The sequence below is a fragment of the Parus major genome, chromosome 1 (genome assembly GCF_001522545.3).
Source record: "Parus major isolate Abel chromosome 1, Parus_major1.1, whole genome shotgun sequence".
NCBI lineage: Eukaryota > Metazoa > Chordata > Aves > Passeriformes > Paridae > Parus > Parus major.
In genome coordinates, this window is record NC_031768.1 from 112,956,503 (window position 1) to 112,977,793 (window position 21,291).

General features: G+C 46.3%; 1 protein-coding gene and 1 long non-coding RNA gene across 2 annotated transcripts in view; one reads left to right on the forward strand and one right to left on the reverse strand.

The window, feature by feature from the left end:
* FAM168A (family with sequence similarity 168 member A) overlaps positions 1 to 18,686 on the reverse strand; it is a 131,185-nt gene extending 112,499 nt beyond the window's left edge. The window contains exon 1 of the mRNA XM_015632476.2: positions 18,586 to 18,686. The gene's annotated coding sequence lies outside the window, so the exon portion shown is untranslated. The remainder of the gene's footprint in view (positions 1 to 18,585) is intronic.
* Positions 18,687 to 19,671: 985 nt separating this feature from the next.
* Positions 19,672 to 20,806, forward strand: LOC107204000. The gene is made up of 2 exons (XR_001521438.3): positions 19,672 to 19,776; positions 20,494 to 20,806. It is a non-coding gene; the product is annotated as an uncharacterized LOC107204000 (long non-coding RNA).
* The last annotated feature ends 485 nt before the right edge of the window (positions 20,807 to 21,291 follow it).

Genomic DNA, 21,291 nt, shown 5'->3' on the forward strand with positions numbered 1-21,291 from the left:
TGAGACAGTTTCACAACCTTATATTTTCTAAAACAGTCCAAAAGAGGGACATTGCACAAGGGCCTGGGGGGACAGGACACAGGGAATGGCTTCCCACTGCCAGAGGGCAGGGCTGGATGGGATATTGGGCAGGAATTGTTCCCTGTGAGGTTGGCGAGGCCCTGGCACAGGGTGCCCAGAGCAGCTGTGGCTGCCCCTGGACCCCTGGCAGTGCCCAAGGCCAGGCTGGATGGGGCTTGGAGCAGCCTGGGATGGTGGAAGACGTTCCTGCCCATGGCAGGGGGTGATGGATGAGCTTTATGGTCCCTTCCAACCCAAACCATTCTGGATTCTAAGAGAACACCTGTCAGATCAATCCTGCTGCTGACATTCCAGGCTGTTCTGGGAGAAGGCTGTTGCTTTTCTCAGGGATTCATCAAATTTTGTTGTTCCATGAACACAAACACTTAGGCACCCCACGCTGAATTAATCTGAATTCCAGTTTCCAAGGGAAGTTTGACATTAGTTCCTAGCAGACATCACCACTGAAATGTATCATTCTTTGTTTCCTACATAATAAAATATTAAACAAAGACTCTCAAATTACTAACTAGATGCCATTGCTTAAAAAAGTTTGCACAGGAGCAGTGGCCAAAATAAATGAGTTCTAATTTTAATAAAAGGACAGCAGTGTATGACTGATATTTGACCAAGCAGGGAGTAGAAATTTCTTTTAGGAGAACAAAAGCACAATTTAAAAAAAAACCAAACAAAAAACAAGTGCACAATCAAATGTTTTAAATCAGCAAGCTCGGATTCTTGACTTAAATACAATTAAAATCAGCAATTGATTTAAAAAATAGATTTAAAACTAGAAGTAGGTAAATGAAATAACCATTTTCTCTCCTGGCAGACAAAGCTCCAGGATCCCCTTTGCCAAGAAAATAGGAAATTTTAAGAGAAATTGAAGTATTTAAAATAAATTACACCTATTGCAGCCCTTCCTCATATAAAATACAATAACAATCCAAAATATTGTTTAAGGAAAACAATAAAAGGGAGGCAAAAGCTACCTTAAATAGGATGGTAAATGGTAAAATCCAGCTCTCCCACCCTTTCCCACCAGGAATGCAGTCACACACAGGCTGTGTCTATACACAGGAATACAGCAGGAAAAATGAAACCGGGTGTAACAACAACAAACAGAATGGAATCCATTCAGATCCTCCCACTATCGAATTCCTTGGATAATGACTCTTGGAATGGGCATAAATTCAAAATACAAAACTTCACTGCCACTCTACCTCTGCTAGGACTGTGTAAGGCACTCAAGGAGCTCAGAGCATGATAAAAACCAGCTTTTTCTTCAGCTCTCAGCATTACTTTTGAGTGGCATCAATGCCAAACCCCAGAGCTACAAGGGCTTCTGTGCCATATAATTAATCCCTGCAACATTTTTATCTGAGAAGCCTAAAAACAGCCTTGCAAGGGAAATACAATAATTCCTTCCCAGGGATATGGAAAACAAAAATCCAGACAAATGACAGATCTTGCTCCAAGTCACACAAGAACTCAGCTCCTGTGCCATGCACAGTCCATGTTGAGTCCCTGCTTTTGGCTTTCCCTGGCCTTGATGGCAAGGCATCTCTTTGCCATCTCTTTCCCTTAAACCTAAAAAAAATACCTTGGCACACTGCAGAAGAGTTCATTTCCAAGAGAAAAAAGCATAACTTTGCCTTTGACAAATGTTTTTTAGATTGAAATATCCTCTTGAACAAGAGAATTTTCCATGCTGGAAAGGTGTGAAAGCTCTCCAGCTTCTCCTTGCCAAGTTTTAATCAGTATAATCCAGGACTAAGCACAGAAAAATGGGAAGGTTTTGGGTTTTCCCAGTCCCACGGGGAGTTCTGCTGCTGAGGGGTGAATAAAACAGGTCAATTCCACTGCGGATCTGCAGCGTTCCGTGGGCTCCAGCAGCTCCATTCATAATTCAGGGTGTTGACACATCTACCTGCTGCTTGGGAAAGATGAGCACAGACAAACATGACATGGGGAAGAGCTTTTTCCTTCTTTCACTCTCATATCCTCTCTCCCAGGAAAAAAAAATAAATAAATAAAAGGAATAGGCTGCACTAGTGGAGTAGGGATTAATCCCAGAAAAATAAATGTATTGCTTCCACAAAAGCCCCTGGCTGTCCAGAAGCACATGTGTACAATCACAGAAAGCAAGTCTTACATATCATTTTTAAAAGTTAAACATGGTCATTTACCTTTGCAATTATCAGCTTGAAACTTCAGGGAAACAGACATCCCTGTGAAACGTAAACAGCCAAGAGTGTTTAGATGGTTCAAAACCAAATGTTGTCAAACATGGAAAACTTCTTAAGTCTGGAAAGTGGGGAAAATTAACAGGAGGAAAATGGGTAATTTATACAATCCCAGAATGGCTTGGGTAGGAAGGGACCTTAAAGATCACCCAGCTCCAACCCCTACCATGGGCAGGGATACTTTCCACCAGGTCAGGTTGTCCCAAGCCCCATCCAGCCTGGCCTTGGGCACTGCCAGGGATCCAGAAGCCACAGCTGCTCTGGGCACCCTGTGCCAGGGCCTGGCCACCCTCCCAGGGAACAATTCCTTCCAAATATCCCATCTATCCTCTGGCAGTGGGAAGCCATTCCCTGTGTCCTGTCCCTCCAGGCCTTGTCCCCAGTCCCTCTCCAGCTCTCCTGGAGCCCCTTCAGGCCCTGCAAGGGGCTCTGAGCTCTCCCTGGAGCCTTCTCCTCTCCAGGTGAGCACCCCCAGCTCTCCCAGCCTGGCTCCAGAGCAGAGGGGCTCCAGCCCTGGAGCAGCTCCGGGGCCTCCTCTGGACTCTGTGCAGCAGCTCCAGCTCCTTGTGCTGCTGGCCCCAGGGCTGGGGCAGCTCTGCAGGTGGGGTCACACCCCAGCTCAGGGGCACAGTGCCCCCTCAGCCCAGGGCATGGAGGTTTCCAGTGCACATGGCCAGGGCATGCCCAGCTTTTCATCCCTCAGCACCCCCAATTCCTTGTCCCCAGCTCAGCCACTCCCTGCCCAGCCTGGGCTTGTGGTTCAGGCTGTATGAATTCCAGGAGAGCTCCCTCTCCCCCAGCAGGCACCGTGGCCATTAGCACACGATGACAAGCTGGGGTCATGTCGTGGAACACTCCAGCGTGTGGAGTATCATGCGTTTAGTTTGTATGCAATTAAGACCATTTCACTGTCTCATCAGGTTCCCTGTGATACCCAATTAAGTAATAACACAAGGAAAGTGCTCTTAATTAATGAGGAAAATGCTCTACAAGCTAGACACAGGTGTGTGTATCTCAAGTAGGGCCTGGAACAGTTGAACAGATCATTTAATCTTTATTAAAAAAGTCCCCACTCAAATTTGTATCTAATTACCTCAATAGCAGGAATCTTTCTGATTTCTTCCAAGGGGGTTAAATTTCTTTGCAATATTCAACAATCAAGTGGTTTATAAAAGACTCAAATTAAAACTGACACTTGGAGTGCAAGAGTGATCACAATTTACACATCCTCATTCTGGGGATGGAACAATCGGGTTTAAACCATCTTTCTCCTTGCAATGTTTTATAAAATCAGTCTCCTCTACTGAATGAGTGCATTCGTGTTTATTCTTATACCAGCCCTGCAATTTGGGTTGAGCTAAATGAAAGCCCATCCCCAGTGTTAGATTAGGCAGGGCAACATCTTTTAAAGAAAGATGCTGGAAAAAGGCAGAATATCATCCTGACTCACTCTTACACGCTTCAGCGAATGGAATGGCAAAATTTAACTGCAAAAAACGGCATTTCCATCAAGTGCAGCAGTTTTGTACCTTGGTTTCTTCAGCTAAGTAAAGTGGATGTGTGTCTTTCAATGCATTAAACACGAAGGGCCCTTTAACAGAACTGTAAGTAAAATAACTGTAAATAAAACTGTAGATAAAACAGTGTAGTCATTGGAGCTGGTATGGACAACTTTGACAACCTTTATCTCCCATGTCCCTTTGCTTGGTTCCAGTGACATTTCAACCTGCATCAGCTGGACTTATTCAAGCCACAGTTTTCTGCCTTTGGTGCGAATCAGGTATGGAAACAATGTCCTAAATTCCAACTTTAGGAGCAGGAATTGCGAGGAACATTATTTGCAGGGAGTGAGACACATGAAAATCTGCCCTTGCCCTTCTTCCCAGATCCTCAGGCACAGTCACCTTCCCTCTCTTCAGCTCTTTTCCCCCCGGCTAGGAGAAGAAACCAGCTTTCTAGAAACTCAAATCGTACTCACAGCACAATAAAAGTCTTTGATTCTTAAAAAACATTGTAAAAAAATTTCAAAGTAGCTATCCAGGCTCCAGCAGCCTGTCCAAAATCTTCAACAGTAGATCCCTGTGGGGAAAGGTTGATAAAGAGGACAGAGCTGTCAACCTGTACTTTCATAACCTCCCACCCTAGTTTTTCATCACAAGGTTCTTCCCTAAGCTCTGCATTTTTTACTTCAGCTGCTCATTTTCAGCTCTTGAAAGTTTCGGTACAAAGAAGGCACGGAGACAATTTTTTCTCTTTGATCAATCACGTCCCACTGTTCAGAAAACAGGCTCCAAACCATTAATCTTGCTTATGTTACCCAAACGCTTGCTAGGATCTCATCTTTCCTATAATTTATTTAGCACCGAGTCCCTTGACAATACATCTGAGGTATTCTTAGATCACTTCAAACATCAGTCAGGCCAGGAGTTCTGATGGCGAGGCAGAACTGGCAGGGATGAGTTTTAGATGCAGACAAAGACTGATCACTGCACGTGGCACTTCTTCTGGAAATGCCATGAGCAGTGTCCACCTGTCCCTCGGTGAAGTCTGGCTTCAGGGAGCACCTGGAGACATCCAGGTACCACAACACATCACCTGGAGCCACAGGATTCCAACAGAGCTGTGCCCTGCTGCTCACAGGATTCTTGCTGCATCGCTTCACCTGGTGCTGACACACACTTGAAACTCCATTTTTATACAGTTGCCTAGGTTATTTTTCCAGGACACAGTTGCCAGAGGTGAACATTTGGGATGGGATCAATTTGGGGTGAAAGGAAGTTTATATCTGGTTTGCAAACAGCAATTACAGTGGTGGTGCACTGCATAAATCCCTCCCTTAACTGTTCCTGTGTGGAGACCCACAGACAGCACCCACCACATCATCACACTCCCAACACACGAATTCTACAGCTTTGAGACATTCTCTCATATAATGAGGAAGCTGGGGAGAAAAGGAGGCTCAGGGGGGACCTTCTGGTTCTGCACAGCTCCCTGACAGGAGAGTGGAGCCAGGTGAGGTCAGGCTCTGCTCCTGGGGAACAAGGACAAGAGGAAACAGCCCCACATTGAGCCAGAGGAGGTTTAGATTGGATATTGTGAAAATTCCTTCCTGGAAAAGGTTGTCCAGCCCTGGCACAGCTGCCCAGGGCAGTGGTGAGTCCCCATCCCTGGAGGGATTTCAAAGCTGTGTGGATGGGGCACTTGGGGACGTGGGTCAGTGGTGGCCTTGGCAGTGCTGAGGAGTGGTTGGACTCCATGGTCTTGGAGGGCTTTTCCAACCTTAACAATTCTGTGATTCTACATAGGGGAACACATTTATTACATAAATAGAAATCTTTTTAACCTTCACTCTTAGCAATCCAATTCCATTCCCGTATTCACCACACGATCCCCAGCATTTTCAGGCTTGTCTCCAGCTCCAGTTAATTTGAGCTGTATCCCAAACCCACCCTTCCCACTGTGCCATGCTCCACAGACATTTTTAACTGGAATGAGGTGGTAACTGGAATGTGGAGGTTGGCCCATTAACTGAAAACTCTGGTTTCAATCAGCAAACTCCATCACCCCCTCACACAACCCCTGTGCCATGGCCAGGGCCTGGTGCTTTCCTGCAATTCTTTCTGCCTGGGAAAAAAACACTCTTCATAGTTTCACCTATTTAAATGTCACCCAAAACCAACCTAATCCTCGACAGGAACGTACCCTGTTCATTGGTCTCTATAGTTTAAAAGGAAAAATGATCAATTTTGGAGATGAGAAGTGCTCTTTTCCTTGGATCATTCATCCCAAAAGGAAGTTCACCTTTAAAGGGTTCTCCTTTTAAACACCAACTTCTTTGGATGCATGGGAGGGCACTCAGTGCCTGGAATTTTCTCTGGGATGTTCCTGCAGTCAGACTCTCCCTCTGATAAGCCAACCAGACTTAGCTCTGTGCTTCTCTGTGTGTGTTTTTTCTCGTCCTCAGACTATTTTTGCGTTTCTTCCGTTCCCCTACAACTTATCCAAGAGCTATTTCAGGATGTTGAAATGGAAATCATACACAGGAAAGTCACAAGCACCAAATACAGAAATGAAATCTGCTCTCTTCTAAATATTTTCTTGCTCATACAACTAAAAAAAAAAAACCCCAAAAAATAATTTCAAATAGCCTTTTTTGCTACAGCATCACAGCATCCACCTGCTCTGTAATCCCTTTGAGCACCACTGCTCATAACACAACTCTCTCAGAGCCCCCTTAGGCACTGGAAGGTGCTCTAAGATCTCTCCGGAGCCTTCTCCTCTCCAGGCTCCCAAAATCCTGTTGCATCCACTGCTGGATCATTGAAATCCTTCTAAAACCCATCCATTTGACCACAATAACCCATTTTTATTATGATTAATATAATATTTATTTGCTAACATCCTGCCAATTTTCTCCATCAGAATATCACTCAGTACTAAAATGCCTCCCAGGTCACAATTTAAACAAGAGCTTCCCTGGATCCATCCCAAGGGTTTCAGCAGGGCACGAGGTCTGCAGGAAGGCAGGACCAGGGTGAGTTCTCAGTGCTGCTGCTCTGCTTTGAGCTACTTAATTGAAAACAGTAATTTAAGCACAGGCAACTCGATTTAATTTCCTAGTGATGACAAAAACTGGCAACCTATTTAGGCATTATTAACTTAAAAGTAAGTTGATATTAACTAGACTGTAAATAGAAAGCAGATCTGCTCTAACAGGACTGAGTTCAAGTATTTGAGCACCCCTTTATTCAGTGGGGTTTGGCTGTCTCTGGGTGTTCTTAGATTTTTAAGAGATGTTTATTGTAGACAAAGCAGAATCCTGAATGGGTGAATTGAAATCAAAAACCTTTCAAAAATGGATTTTCACAGCTTTCCTAGTCTGTGGATCTAAAGAGACACAAGTTTTGAGGAACTAAATAACCCAAAGTGAAAATCCACGTAAGAACACAACGATGTCTTTAAACTCTAATGATGGCTTCTCACCCATTCTGCAAAGACTGTATTCAGAAATAAATCTCAGATAATCTGGGATGATGGACATGAAACAAAATCTTTTAATTTTCCACGTTATTTTGGCATGTGAGAACAAATTTGTGAGAGCTTGCTAATAATGTGTATTATGGACACACTGCCAAGCAGGAATAAATTATCCCTGTGTGGAAGAATCCCTTTAAGATGAAACACTGAAGGAACAGCAATTTCAATGGATCAGCTTGATTTTCAAGGCATTTTGGGAAACAAAACTGGCTTTAAAAATAATGTACCTACACACTTTTTTCTTCTGAAATTAGAGTGGCACAGTTATCTTGAAAAAACTATTTTTAAAGACTTGCAGCTCTCTAACTTCCCTGAGTTATCTGATAACGCTCTGGCTTCACTTCCCAGTGTTAATTGGGTTTGTTCCTGCGCTCCTGTGTGCTGCCTACAAATACAAAAATGAACCAAATCAGGCAGAAACCATCAGGGTTAATTATAATCAGTACCAAAATCTCGAGTGCTATTTGTGGCAGCGGTGGATTTTTATCCGCTCTCCGAGTATGAGCCACTCCGTAAAACAAACACAGAAGGGAACTCAGGAACGGTGTCCCTATGGATTCAGGTGCTTTTGGGGAAGGTTTAAAACAGAGTCTCTGAATCCTCTGTGCAGAGTCTCTGCTTGCCCAGTTTTTGTGGTTTCTTACTGTATCCAGCTACTTGAATGTAAAATGCCTAGGGGTTTTATAACCTCTCATGCTGCTGATCCTTCCTACTGTTACCACTCTGGCAGGAAACACAACTCCCAGAAAACTGCTCCAATTAAAACAGATTTCCGCTCTCTGTACCAGGAATAGACTCTGGATACTCCCCAGTAACTTTAAAATGGATACTCCCATTAAATTATTTCAATATAAAAAGATTTGCAGGCAGCACTGATATCCAGCTAAGCATCTTCATGAGAACACATCTCAAGTAAATTTAATATCTGGGGTTTTTTCAACTCCCTCTTCACTTAGTGACAATATCCCTAAAAGTACAACAGCTCCTGGTGTCTACCTTGAGGCAGGAAAAGAAACACTGCCCTGTTTTCTCCTCCCTCAGGCCAGCCCATGTTCCTGGAACCCTGCCGGTATCTCCAGAGGGCAGGCGGAAACCAAAAGCTAAAAAATAAGAGATTGTTTTACCCAATGCTCTTCCCACTATATTTGGGTAAATATAAACACCCACAAAAAGCAAGAAATATAAAAAATTATTGAAAAAATATCATAAAAAGGTAAAAATCATAGGAAGGTCAGGTGAAACCTAACCTAATCTGAAGACACAACTTCCTGCAGGAAGAAAACTCCATGATCCATAAGCCCCATGGCTTATCCTGAGAGCAGCAAATCCTGATAACACCAAGAAAAAGATATTCCAGAATCAATGCCCTCCCTGCCCCAGGAGAAAACTCTGCTGAGGTCCTTTCAGATTTAAAAACAAGATTGTCAATGATGTAAAGCCCAGCTAATCCTGACTGCCGGCACAGTCCTGGGGAGAGAAGATTCAGATCAAGATTTTCACAGATCAAAGGCAGCAGACTGAAGTGCAAACCTGAATGAGGGTGACACCAGAGCAGTGTCCACAGCCCTGATGTCACAGGAGGGACATTTCCATGTGGCAGGAATCAATTGGCTCAGAAACCCACCTAAGACTTTAAATAAAGGGCACAATGAAGGAGCCCAACCACACAGAGTCCACAATTCCTTCATGCAGCAGAGATGGGGGGAAGCTGTCACTGGAGCATCTTCCAGTGTTTCATTTATTTGTCTCATCAAGTACAGACATTACCAACCCTTTTTGCCCCATTCCAAATGGGAAATTGAGCCACTTCTTATGCAGTTTGGGAACTGGAGGGAAATTTGGGACATGGAAAGAAGCAGATGCCAGCCTCCCGCCACAGGATCACGAGAGCATCGTTCATCCCTAGCAAATTACAAGCCACAACACAAGAGGTTGGAGATTTGGGTTCTCTGGCAGGGGCATCTCCTCTGAATGAAGAAGTTCACCACGAGGCTGAAAATTCATCCCAAAAAAGTCTCCACTGAAAACAATTCTGTGACATGGAATTTGATTAAAGCCAGCAATACCGGCCTCAAACAGAGGAATAAAAGATTTCCAGGGGCTGAACACAAACATGGAATGTCTCCTTTGTGTCAGGAGAAGGGAAAAGACACAAACTGTAGGAAACAGGAGAGGACACGCACAGTCAAGTGCCAGGAACATCAGTGAAGAGCATCAGGAAAGCAGGAGAAAGTCAGTGACATCCAGGGAAACACCCCTGGTGAAAGTCACATTAAACTCTACGTGTGTATTTAGTGCTGGCAGGAAAAAACCACCTCGGATTATGGAGAGAAATGGTTTCCTGCTGCTTTCTCCAGCCTGTGTTCAGAAAAACCAACCTCTGCAAACATGCTTTGTGGATCAGCACGATGGCCTCCAAGGAAGAGCTGGCTGCCACGGATTTCCCCTTGCCATGGACGAGCACCAATGCTGGCTGATCACTGCGGCCACAAGAAGTGACCGCGCCTGCTGGGAGCAGCGACGGCGGCAGCTGGAACCGAGCAGGTGAGGAAAGATCTCAGGGATCCTGGAAGAGAACTCCAAGGGAAAGTCTAAGTCAAGGTTTGGCAATCTTCACAGGGTGCCATGCCAGGCTTTTCCTTCCCACTGGCTCGAGAGTGCCAAGAGAAGCCGAGGAGGAGCTGGTAGGAGCTGCCTCCCAAACCAACAGGAATCTGCTTCCAAGCGGGACAGCAGCTTTTGCCGAGCCTGGAGCTCAGAGAGAGGCAGGAACTGCAAGCTGCAAACTCCTCTTGCAGACCAGTGCCTCAAAATGCCAATGCTGTTTGCTCCACACTGCATCCACAAGCTCCTTGCACATCCACAGGCGGTCGGTCCCTGAGCTAAAAGATGCATCCGGTACCAGATACCCCCAAAAAAATCATGGAACTGAACAAGGCCACAAGACTGATGAGAGAATATTTGGATTTGAGTGATGGAGCAATACTGGAGGGAAGGGAAAGATCATGAATTGCAGAGCCAGCAACTTTCCAATTAATAAGACACCTTCCCAGATGAAACTGCTGATGCATCCAGGAAAGGCACAAGCTGAACACAGGACAAGGACACTTAGAAGGGGAGATGAGGCAAAAAAGTCAGACAAGAGTGTTCATAAAAAAAAAAAAAAAAAAAAAAAAAGAAAAAAAAGAATTTTCTGTTGCTATATATGGATGCAGGGAGTCTGGATAACAAGCAGAAACTAATGAAATCCTGGCCAGCAGTAAGAAAAAAATGAGCACGTGACTGGACTTGAAAATCATTAGTCCCATGGTGTTCAGATACGAAAATAAGAGATGGCTGCAACATAACCCTAAAAAAAAGGTGGGAAAGCTCACCTCTCTGACAGTTATCAACACTGCAGGAAAACTGAATTTCCAGGGCAAAAAGTTGGTGTGTTTTAATGGGTGAAGCCAGAAGGAGGCTCTAGGAAGCACCAAGACAGGTAGATGAGTCCATACTGGGAAAGAAACCCGTGTGGGCTTAAGAGAGGAGACAGGAGGGATTCAGAAACTCTCACACACAGAGTAATTACAAGAGATTAGCTTCCCAAAATCACAGGTGACAATTTGTAACACCAAGGAACTGATTTGGGCCTCGTTACAAGCAATAAAGCTGCAGAAATCACTGGACTGGAAGCCTTGGTAGTGCAGAAAAAGAGCAGACTCATATTTAAATACATCCAAGTTTAGTAAGTCAATCAAGACTGCAAAATGTCTTGATTTCAGTAATTGATTTTAACCTGTATGATATTTGTGCTTTTTAGTTATCATCTTAATGAAATATCAACATAATCACAGGCTCATAGAATCATTTGGGTTGGGAAAGACCTTTAAGGTATTGAGTTCAACTGTAATGAAAATTAGCATCACTTGATTTTCCACAAATACAACGCAGCAGAGGAAGAATTAAGGAATTTGCATAGACATGATCCACTCACCAAGTTTCAAAGTGCTTTTGGGATCAAAAAGGAAACAGCTCCAGGGTGAAATTTGAAAAAGCTTCTGGGGCAAATCAGAGATTGAACTCCCCTCCCAATCAATGGGAAGACACCAGAAAGATTGTTTAACAATTTGTACAAAAGCAATTGCAGGATGCAGCCAAAATGAAACAACAGGGATGAGTCAAGAGCAAACTGTGTCAAACCAAAACAGCCTGGTGAAACCCAATAAAGACAGGTGCAAGAGCAGTGTATGTTGTGCAGGTGGAGAAGTCCCAGCTGGGCTGATGGACAGGAGAAAACAACCCCGAGGGGATATTGGATCACAAGTAAAATGTCAACAATACAATGGAATTGCAGAAAAAATAAAAAAAGAAAAGCGCTTCAGATTGTTTGAAGAGTGCCACGTGGAAACCAGCATTATTTCATTTCATACAATGCTGACAAGGCCACGCAGTGCCAAGTCTGAGGAGAGAGAGGAGTAAACACACCACAGTACAGAGGAAAGCTGAGGAAAAAATAAAGAGATTTGGATACAAAATGATCCATAAGAAGACATTACAGGACCTTGCCTGCCCAGGAAAACAAACTGGAGGAGGATGTAAGGTGCTCCCCTCAGTGACAGCAGAAACAAGGGGATGGCAGATTCACAACAGCAAAGCAAAGCATCTTCATTTCTCAGAGATCACAAAATCCCAGGATGGCCTGGACTGGAAGGGACCTTAAAGATCATCCAATTCCATCCAGTGCCATGGGCAGGGACACCTTCCACTATCCCAGGTTGCTCCAAGCCCCATCCAACCTGGCCTGGAAAAATTCCAGGGATCCAGGGGCAGCCACAGCTTCTCTGGGCACCCTGTGCCAGGGCCTGCCCACCCCTGCAGCCAAGAATTGCTTCCTGAAAGACCTAAGATATTGGAAAAGCTTTTAACCAAATTGCTTAAGCGCTCACTGCCAGCTTCCTGAGCAGGCTGGCACCTCTGAGACTGGAAGATTTTAAGGAAAAATTAGAAATACATTCGTTAAGGATGCTCTCGGGATACTTCAGCTTGCCTCGAGGAGGTGAATGGACTGGAAAGTCTCCCAAGGCCTCTACCAGCTCTGCATTCCAGTATGGAATGATGCCCCAGAAGCCCTGGATGTTTAACCACCGAGTCCTCCACGACTCCTTCACTATTTGAGAGACCCCAAGGGCTCATTTGCAATATTTTTGAGAATGAAGCAGAAAATTTGGAAGACAAACATTTCTGACGCAGCTACATCAGGAGAGAGCAAAATGACTCAAGTAAACACCAATCCATTTGCCAGACATGAGCTCTGGACAAAGTAAGGGAAAACTGAATCAGACTCGATCAGGACTTAAAAAGAACAGGAGCAAAATTAATGACAGTCAAGTCAATGTTATAGAAAATAGGCCTTGTCAAGCAAGGCTGACTTCATCCTCTGAGGAGATGCATGGTGATAAAGGTAAGTGCTGCAATGTAACAGGCAATCTTTTGAGGATGACATCCCAATTAAAAAATTACCACTCTATGTGTCAACAAAGCAGCCGAGCAGATTCAGAGTTGGCCGACGCACAGATGACTAAAAGCAGCCACCCATGGAAAATCACCAGCAAAGTGAGCTGCAGTGGGGTTCTGCTGGGCTTCATCCAGAGCCCAGAACCATTCCAGAGGTCTGCTGCAGACCTGGAATCTAGGGAACAAAGTGGGAAAGCCAGAGCCCCTCGAATGGAACCTGCCCAGCACTTCCCAGGCAACGCCCTGAGTTTGACTGGACCACAACCAAAGACCATTTGGTTGTGGAATTAACAGTTCCCTCCAAAGGGAAAAGCTGCTGAGTATCAAAGGACCTCTGCATTTAGACAATAATTGGCTTTTGGAAGTAATAGTTAGACACTAATTGAAATTGCACCTTGGACACTTGCAGGGATGAGGCAGCCACCACCTCCCTGGGAAATCGGCTGTGCCACTGTTTTACCACCCATCCTGTAAAAACTTGTTCCTTCTCTCCATGCCCAGTTCTGCCACGCTTGGTGGAGATGTCCTACACTTCCTGGAATCACCCAGGAACCCACCCTGTCCCTGGCACCTGCTCCAGCAGCAGCACAGCTTCCCTGGAAAGCAAAACCACGTGGGCAAGATGCTCCTGGGCTGTTCCGCCGTGTTTGCTTTTCCAAGGGCTCAAATTTAAAGACTGTAAAACAATTCTTATACAAAGAAGTATTTTCCTGTGCTCACAAATCCATATTAAAAGACTCAGCTATCCAAGAAAGTTCAAGAACTGGATTTGGATGCTACAGTAAAGAAAAAGAACCCAGGCCTCCAGTTTATGGCACTGCATTTTAAGGCTTGAAAGCTTCTGTTGTGAACCTAAGTCAAGTCAAGAGCAAACTAGAAAATATGTGGAATGCCATCATTTTGTAAAAGCCATTAAAAGTCTCATTAGGTGACACCATACACAGAAAACTGAAGAAAATTATTTGTAGAATAAACTACTGCAGAATCAAATGTTTATACAGGGACCTATTCCAAAGTAATTGCATTTTAAATGCTCACGAGCTTCATACAGAATAATTTTCAGCAGGGAAAAGCCCTTAGAACCTGCCTGTCCATACAGGCATGACAATTATCCAGGGTAAAATGTCATCAGGAACTGCAATGAATGACCTTACTCTGTCCATCAAACTGGCAGGAGAAGGTAGAATCAGGGAATTGTTAAGAGTGGAAAAGAGCTCAAGGATCGTGGAGTCCCCCAGCACAGCCAAGGCCACCACCACCCGTGTCCCCAAGTGCCACACTGATGTGGCTTTTCACTCTGTCCCTGGATGAGGGCTCCACCCCTGCCCTGGGCAGCCCATGGGACTGTGGGGACTCCTAGGACCTTGTTTAAAATAAGCACAAAACCCCCCCTGCCCATTAAAAAGCGAATTATTACTGCCTGTAAATGTGAGTATAAAGAACTGAATGGAAAATGGGGAAAAAGAAGACAGTGCTCAAAACTTCTCCCCAGTCCTCAGGATGCATTTCCAGATTCAGAATGGTAAAACCCACTCCTTACCAAGTTTAGGGAGCTGGTATCTAACAGCAGAGAAAGCAGAAGCCCAAGCCCTGGGCTTTAATTTGTGGCAGATAAAGAGCCTGATGCCATAAAAGAGCCAAATCTTCTTTATTAAGTTCTACAGCAAATTAGAAGGAAAAACTCTGCGGACCCCAAGATGTTATGGTCTATTTTAACTTTTGCTGCAGTCTGCAATCTTTATCCATTTTATCAAAGAATTAGATGTGCCTAGCAGGCACGATGGCATCTATTTTATTTTTTATTTTTTTTTGCCAGTTTAGTACTTTTCCTCTCATAAAATACTCTAAGCTTGTCTCCAATAATCCTCCCAAATCTCTAACCCTTGCTGAGACAAGGAAGGCAGAAACAACCAGCCTACAAATACACTTCAGCTTTAATCTTCCTATTGAGAAAGTTCTTGTACTAAGGCCACGTAAAAGCCCAGTTTTCTGCTCTGACTTTTCATTTTTCCACTCTCCAGTCTTCCACATGACTGTTTCAGCCAAGGAGAGGAAGGAGAGGCAGGGTAAAGCACGAGCAAACACAAACCAGAGGAGGGGAATGTGGTTTTTTTTCAGCTTTTATAAATCCTATGACGATAATCTCCTAAATGGTTTGCTGGGGAGCGTCAGCAGGCCCACATTTTTCCTTCCCAGAAAGCACACTCACTTGAAATTCCTGTGCAGTGCTCAGGATTTTCAGCACATCCATAGTAAACAAAACCCAGAGGAGCTCTGGAAAAATTATCCAAGTCCCACTCATACTCTAAAAAATCTGTGCATCTCCGTCATCATCAACAGAAGCTCATTCCCCTACGTGGTTCTTAGAGAGCTCCCACAAAATTCAGATCTGCAAGTGCTGGATATACCTTAAAAGCTGGATCTTCCCTGCCTGGGATGCTAATTCCAGGTCTGGGATTCCTACTTCAGACGCCCATGGCACACCTGCCCCTCAGCAAAACAAAATCCTGGAAATTCCCAACTGCTGCTTCCCATTCAAGCTAACAAATAAATAAACATAAAATCCCACCTCAAGATTATCCACCCAACAAAGCACTGATAAATCAGAGCACGAAACAAAGATCATAGACGTGTTTTTACATTGATTTCATTCTCTCTCTCTGCCCAGGTGGGCAGGTAGGAAGTGCAATCACATCCTTACTTTCTCCAAAAATCAGGTTTACACAAATTTTACTGGGAAAACGTTCCCCTCTGTGAGGATGGAAAAGCCCTGGCACAGGGTGCCCAGAGCAGCTGTGGCTGCCCCTGGATCCCTGGAAGTGTCCAAGGCCAGGCTGGATGGGGCTTGGAACAACCTGGGGTAGTGGGAGGTGTCCCTGCCATGGCAGGGGTGGCACTGGATGGGATTTAAGGTCATTCCCAACCCAAATCCTTCTGGGATTCCATGAATTTGCATAAATAAACACAGCCCTGCCACTGACATTCTTCCCTCGTATTCAGGGATATCAATGTTTTTGATACAAAAATAGGAACAAAGTGATTCAGTTGAGTGGAAGGAACAAGGTGACACAATCGAAACAGCTCTGGAGAATTGTCCAACTGGTATTTGAGTCACATGCAAATAATCATTGCAGAAAATGTATTTATATTTAAACACTGACTGATTAAGAATCAGGTTTGGTTTTTTTTAATTCAGAGACTTAAGAGACCATCAACAGGTAAAAAACCAGACCGGTGGATTTTATTTCTTGTCACTAAGACACAAATCTTCATCTGTTCACTGAGGGATGCACGGCACGAGAACCCAGCAGCATCCAAAGGGACCAAGGGACTGGAATTTGGCAATGACAGGAGCCGTTCCCTACTCGCTCATTTTGGATGGAACCCTCCTATGGACTGAACAGGAGAATTAGGGGGTTTAAGCAGCAAAAGTGATGAGGAAGACGAGGACACAGGCACATCAGCGAGCACGAGGGAGGTAATTTGGGACAGAAGCAGGGAGAGGAATGGCCCGGCACACGGAGAGACTTGAGGAATTGCAGAGGAAACAGAAAGTACACGGAGCACTTGTGCTGCGGAAAGGGAAACCGGGGGCCTCTGCAGATACCATCAGGCCCCAAAGGCAGGGCTGGAAGACAAATGGAGATCATAATCCGCACCGAAGGGAAGAGCGAGCTGGCGCAGGAAGATATAAAAGTTGCGTTTCCCTTTTGACAGCCTCGACAACTGCTTTCCAGAGAGCCGGGAAGCCGCTCCGAGTTCCTGGCTGGAAACAAGCGGGGTTTGAGGAGAAAGGTCTGAACCACCTCTGCCCCAGCAGCAGCAGCAGAACAGCTGGACTGAGAGCCAGCTGGAATTCTGTTCTCTCCCAGCGGTGACATCCCAGCGGCGAATGTCCCACTTCCCTGGAAGGGAGAGCGCTGCCAATCCCACGCCTTGGAGAACTTCCCAAAAGCAGGCACTTCCCTGGATTCCACACACACCTCCCTGCCTGAAGCAGCTGCGTTTGCACCTCCGTGTCCAAGCTGGGCTCTGCCAGGCAGATCGGATAATTCAATCTAGCCCCAATTCAATTACCATTTTAATTACGCTTTCAGCGCAGGTACTGAAGGCCTTTCACACAACTGCTGCTCCACAGAGAAATGTGTCCACTGTAAGAAATGTGTCCAGCAGCAGCTCTGTGCCCTGTTCCTCCCCGCTATCCCTGCGGTGGGTTACGGAGCGTGGGGAGCAGGAAAACTTTAATGCAGGTTTAAAAGCCCCGGGTAGTTCACTACTGCAATGCAGGCTCACCGTGGAGTTTGACAGATGAGTATCAACCCAGATCAGAAAGCATCTCCACAAACGCCGTCCCTAAATTACTGCATCCCGGTTATCCCACGTACATTTTTTTACAATTTAGGTTTCTCACTCCAAGGAATGTTTTCTGAACAAACTCCAGGCACGTTTTGCTCCCAGCACCTTTGTTCCAGAGGATACATATCTACCTGTCCAAAAAAGTGTGTCTTCACTGACAGCCAGGAATTCTAATCAGCTGAAGAATATACCCCAAACTCCCAGATCTGGACAATAATATCTGTAACACATATCCCACCTTCCCTAAAATAAAGATCGGGATTTGGGAGAGAAAGCTTCCTTCTAAAAAACATCAACATTTGCTTTGGTAAATAAAAAGTTGGGATGCATAACGAGGTAAGTTGGTATTTGCAACTTACAGAACAAAAGTTAATCAGATTTAATATAAATTTAATGCAAAATACACAATGCTGGCTGATATCAGTCCTTGTAATAACTGTGTGTGTATAACAAGAATAAATACACAGATGGGTTGTTGTTTGGGTTTTTTTTTTTTAAATAGAGTCAACCATAAGGGTCAAGAGAATCCACGAAACAGTTAAAACTCAGAATCAAAAAGAACTGAAAAAAAAAGAAAATAAGCATTTGGCCTCTTCATACTAATTTCCTTTTTCTTTACATTGCTCAACATCGCTCCTCAATTTGAGTTCTAATCAACAACCACTTCACAGCTCACATTTTATGAAATAATGCAGTTGATGCAATCAAGTCCAGCAAAATGTTTCCCTAAAGATGTTTCCATCATCCACATTCCTTTAAAAACACACACACACACACAAAAAAAAGGCTCTGACTTCCTCCATCACTATTTAACAGCAAAAATAAACACAGCACTGCATCTTAAATCATATTTTGATTAAAACAGAAATAGAATCTTTCTGGGGTTTCTTTCTGCTTAGCACAACATGTCTTTGTCCAGGAGAGGGGGGAAAAAATACCCTCAACCTGCTCATTTTTCTGCACTTGACAATAATGAGCACCAAATAAATAAAATTCAACCCATGGAAATAGAAACCATAACCCAAAAGCTCATCACGATGTGCAGCGGGGGGGAAAATGCCCTCCAAACCCAACCCGGTAGAAAATCTCTTTCTGCTAATGAATATTTATTTCATTTCCATACTTCCAGGCTCCTCTGCTTTCTATAAAGGACTGAAACCAAGCTCCTTTTTGGCATTATTCACCCACAATATAGCGATGGACTTCGCTGCCCTGAACACCACAATGCCAACAACAGAGCATGCAAGCAATCATTACTAAAAAGAAATTAAAAAAAAAAAAACAGGGGGTGATGGGGGAGGGGGAGAATAATACACATTTTCATAAAAACGACCGGAATACGCATTTTATCCAGGCAGAAAAATCTTAACGCCGCCTTGCATTTGCCAACCTGGATGTCCCTGCTTTCATTCCTGTGGATGCTGCGCGCCGACATCCCCCGCTCAGCAAACCCTTTAACCATTTTCTATCCATTTAAAAAGCATTTCTCCCCCCCAGGAGGGCTGCGGGACAGGGCTGAGGGCTCGGCTCGGCCCTTCCCGTCGCACGGAGTTGCCGGCGGGCTCGTCAATATTCCCGGCATCTCTCCCGCCGGCCCCACGTGCCCCTCGGGATATTCTGGGGGGGATCGCCCATCCCTGGGGGGCACCCCCGGCCCGGGCATCCCGGCCCCTCTTCCCGGGGACGGGCGTGAGCCTGGCCTGGGGGAGCAGCCCCTGGAAGGGCAACAGGCTCTGGTGGGGGGGACACACACAGCCCCTGGGAACTGGGGACGGCGGATCTGGGGGGCAGCAGGCTGGGGGGGACAGCCCGCTGCGGGGACGACAGGCTGCTCTGGGGGGGACACGGCCAGGGAGGGGGCCACACAAGGCGGGGAGCAGAGCCCCGGGCTCTGCAGGCTCCCAGGGGACACGGGGACCGGAGCGCCGGGGGGGGGACACGGGCTCCGCTCTGCGCTCCCCCCGCCCCGGGGCTGGGGGGATGCTCCCCCTGCGCCCCCTCCCCGTGCGCTCCGGGGCTCGGGGGCTGCCCCCGGCCGCCCCCCTCCATCACCGCGGTGCCCCCGCGCCGCCACCCCTTTCCCGCCGCTGTCAGCCGGGGGTGTCCCCCGTTCCCCTCCCCTGCCCTTACCTGCGGCTGCTCGGGCGGCGGCGGCCCCTGTGCCGGTACAGCAGCTCTCCCTCTCCCTCTCCCTCTCCTCCTCCTCTTCCCGCTGCTCCCGCAGCCGCCAGCCGGGAATGGGGGGGGTAGGGGGGGCAGTACCACCAGCGGGACCGTTACAGCCGCCGCCGCCGCGGGGACTACAGCTCCCGGCATGCCCCGCGCGCCGCCGCCGCGGCCCGCCGCTGGCCGCCCCTCGCGAAGGATCACGGGTAGTGTAGTCCGCGCGGCAGGCGGGGGAAGGACACAAGGCGACAGGCCCCGGACTGGCGCGGGGCATGCTGGGAGGTGTAGTACGGCAGGGGTAGAGCCGTCGGGCATGGCGGGAGTTGTAGTTTAGCGATGTATGACGGGAATTGTAGTCCGAGAGGGCCGACGGGAGACGGAAGGCCGCTACGGGAATCCCACCGGGATATTTCAGGTGGGGCTCCACGGTGATCCGGGATCTGGTCCCGGCTCCGGAGACCCTTCCCGGGTCGGCTGGCGAGCGCAGGCCCGCGGGCCGACGGCGGGAGGGGAGCGGGGAGCCGCGGGGCCCGGCCTTGCTGCCGCTGCCCATGGGACTGTGCCCCGTCCTTCCCCTCACGCCCAAAGCAGCCCCTCACCGGGCCTAGGGCAGGAAAGGAGCGTTTGGGGAAGAGATGGAGAATTCCTGTGGGTCCTCACTCAGGGACTGACACGAGCAGGGCACTCCCCCCGGCCCAGACCCTTCACAACACTGGCTGCTGTTCCGTGTGTTTTGCTGCTTTATTTTCGGCGGAGATCCACGCTGTAAATTGTGTTTCCTGAGCCATGGATGTGGAACGCCTCCCTTGGGAATCGGGGAATAGGGATGGGGTAACAAGATGTGTTAAAAATAACAACACGATACTGCCTTTAGCATTTCTGTATGAGTCTTCACATGTTGTTATTGACCAGAAGGATTTGGATACGGTACAATTTGTGACTCCTTTTAGCTGCTCATTAGTGTAACACAATCTATTAGCTTTGCACCCTATAGCTCCCAGAAACAGTCGTGTGATGAATGTATTATAGCCACGTATGTACCGTACAGCTTATAGAAACAGTGGTGTGATAAATGTATTGTATTGCCAGCCTTAGCAAAACACCAAATGTTAAAATGCTTCTATGTAACTAGGGGAGAGGTGTGAAGCAATTATGTTGTTTTTCCCACATCTGCTGACCGACCTCTCCAAGTGATAACAGTGACACAAACCAGAGTTGGAGAAGAACTTGTTAACTCCTCGTTTTCAGGGAAGTGCAAACCAACAGGATGAAGGAATAAAATATACTGACCTGATCTACAGGATGTCATACAGATAAGTCAGCATGTAAGGCCAAACAAAAGAGCTTCTGCAACATCCAAAACTCCTAAGAATGTTTGAATAATGTATGAAACACATAAATATGTATAGACCTGAGTAATGTAACAATATATAGATAACACTTGATCTACCGGTGTGTTCTTTGGCCGATGGCACATTGTCCCTTTTTACCCTCTTATTAAACTTTTAAAAATTCTAAAGAGAATTTTCAAATTTGTGAGCTCTGTTTTTCACAAAGAGACAACAGTGAAAAACCCACCCTGGGATGGGTGTGGAGGGGATGAAAAACACGCCAAAAGGGAACATTTCTCCTACAGGATTCCAGCAGCACGGATGGAACACACCCAGGTACAGGAAAAAGAGGGATTTGAGGAGGATTTAACCAGATTTAACCTGTCCCAAGAGTGGGGATGACAGGAACACCAAATGCTGGCCGTGTCACCTGCAGCTGTCCCCAGGTTCAGCTCTGAACCCTCAGAGCTTCTGTCTCCACAGCACCATGAAATCTGGAGAGACCTCCTGTGGAAGACACGGATTTCCTGAGATGTGGGAAGAGTTTCGAAATTCCTTTGTTTCCTACCCAAAACCCAAGGCTGTGGCTGGGGTGGGGA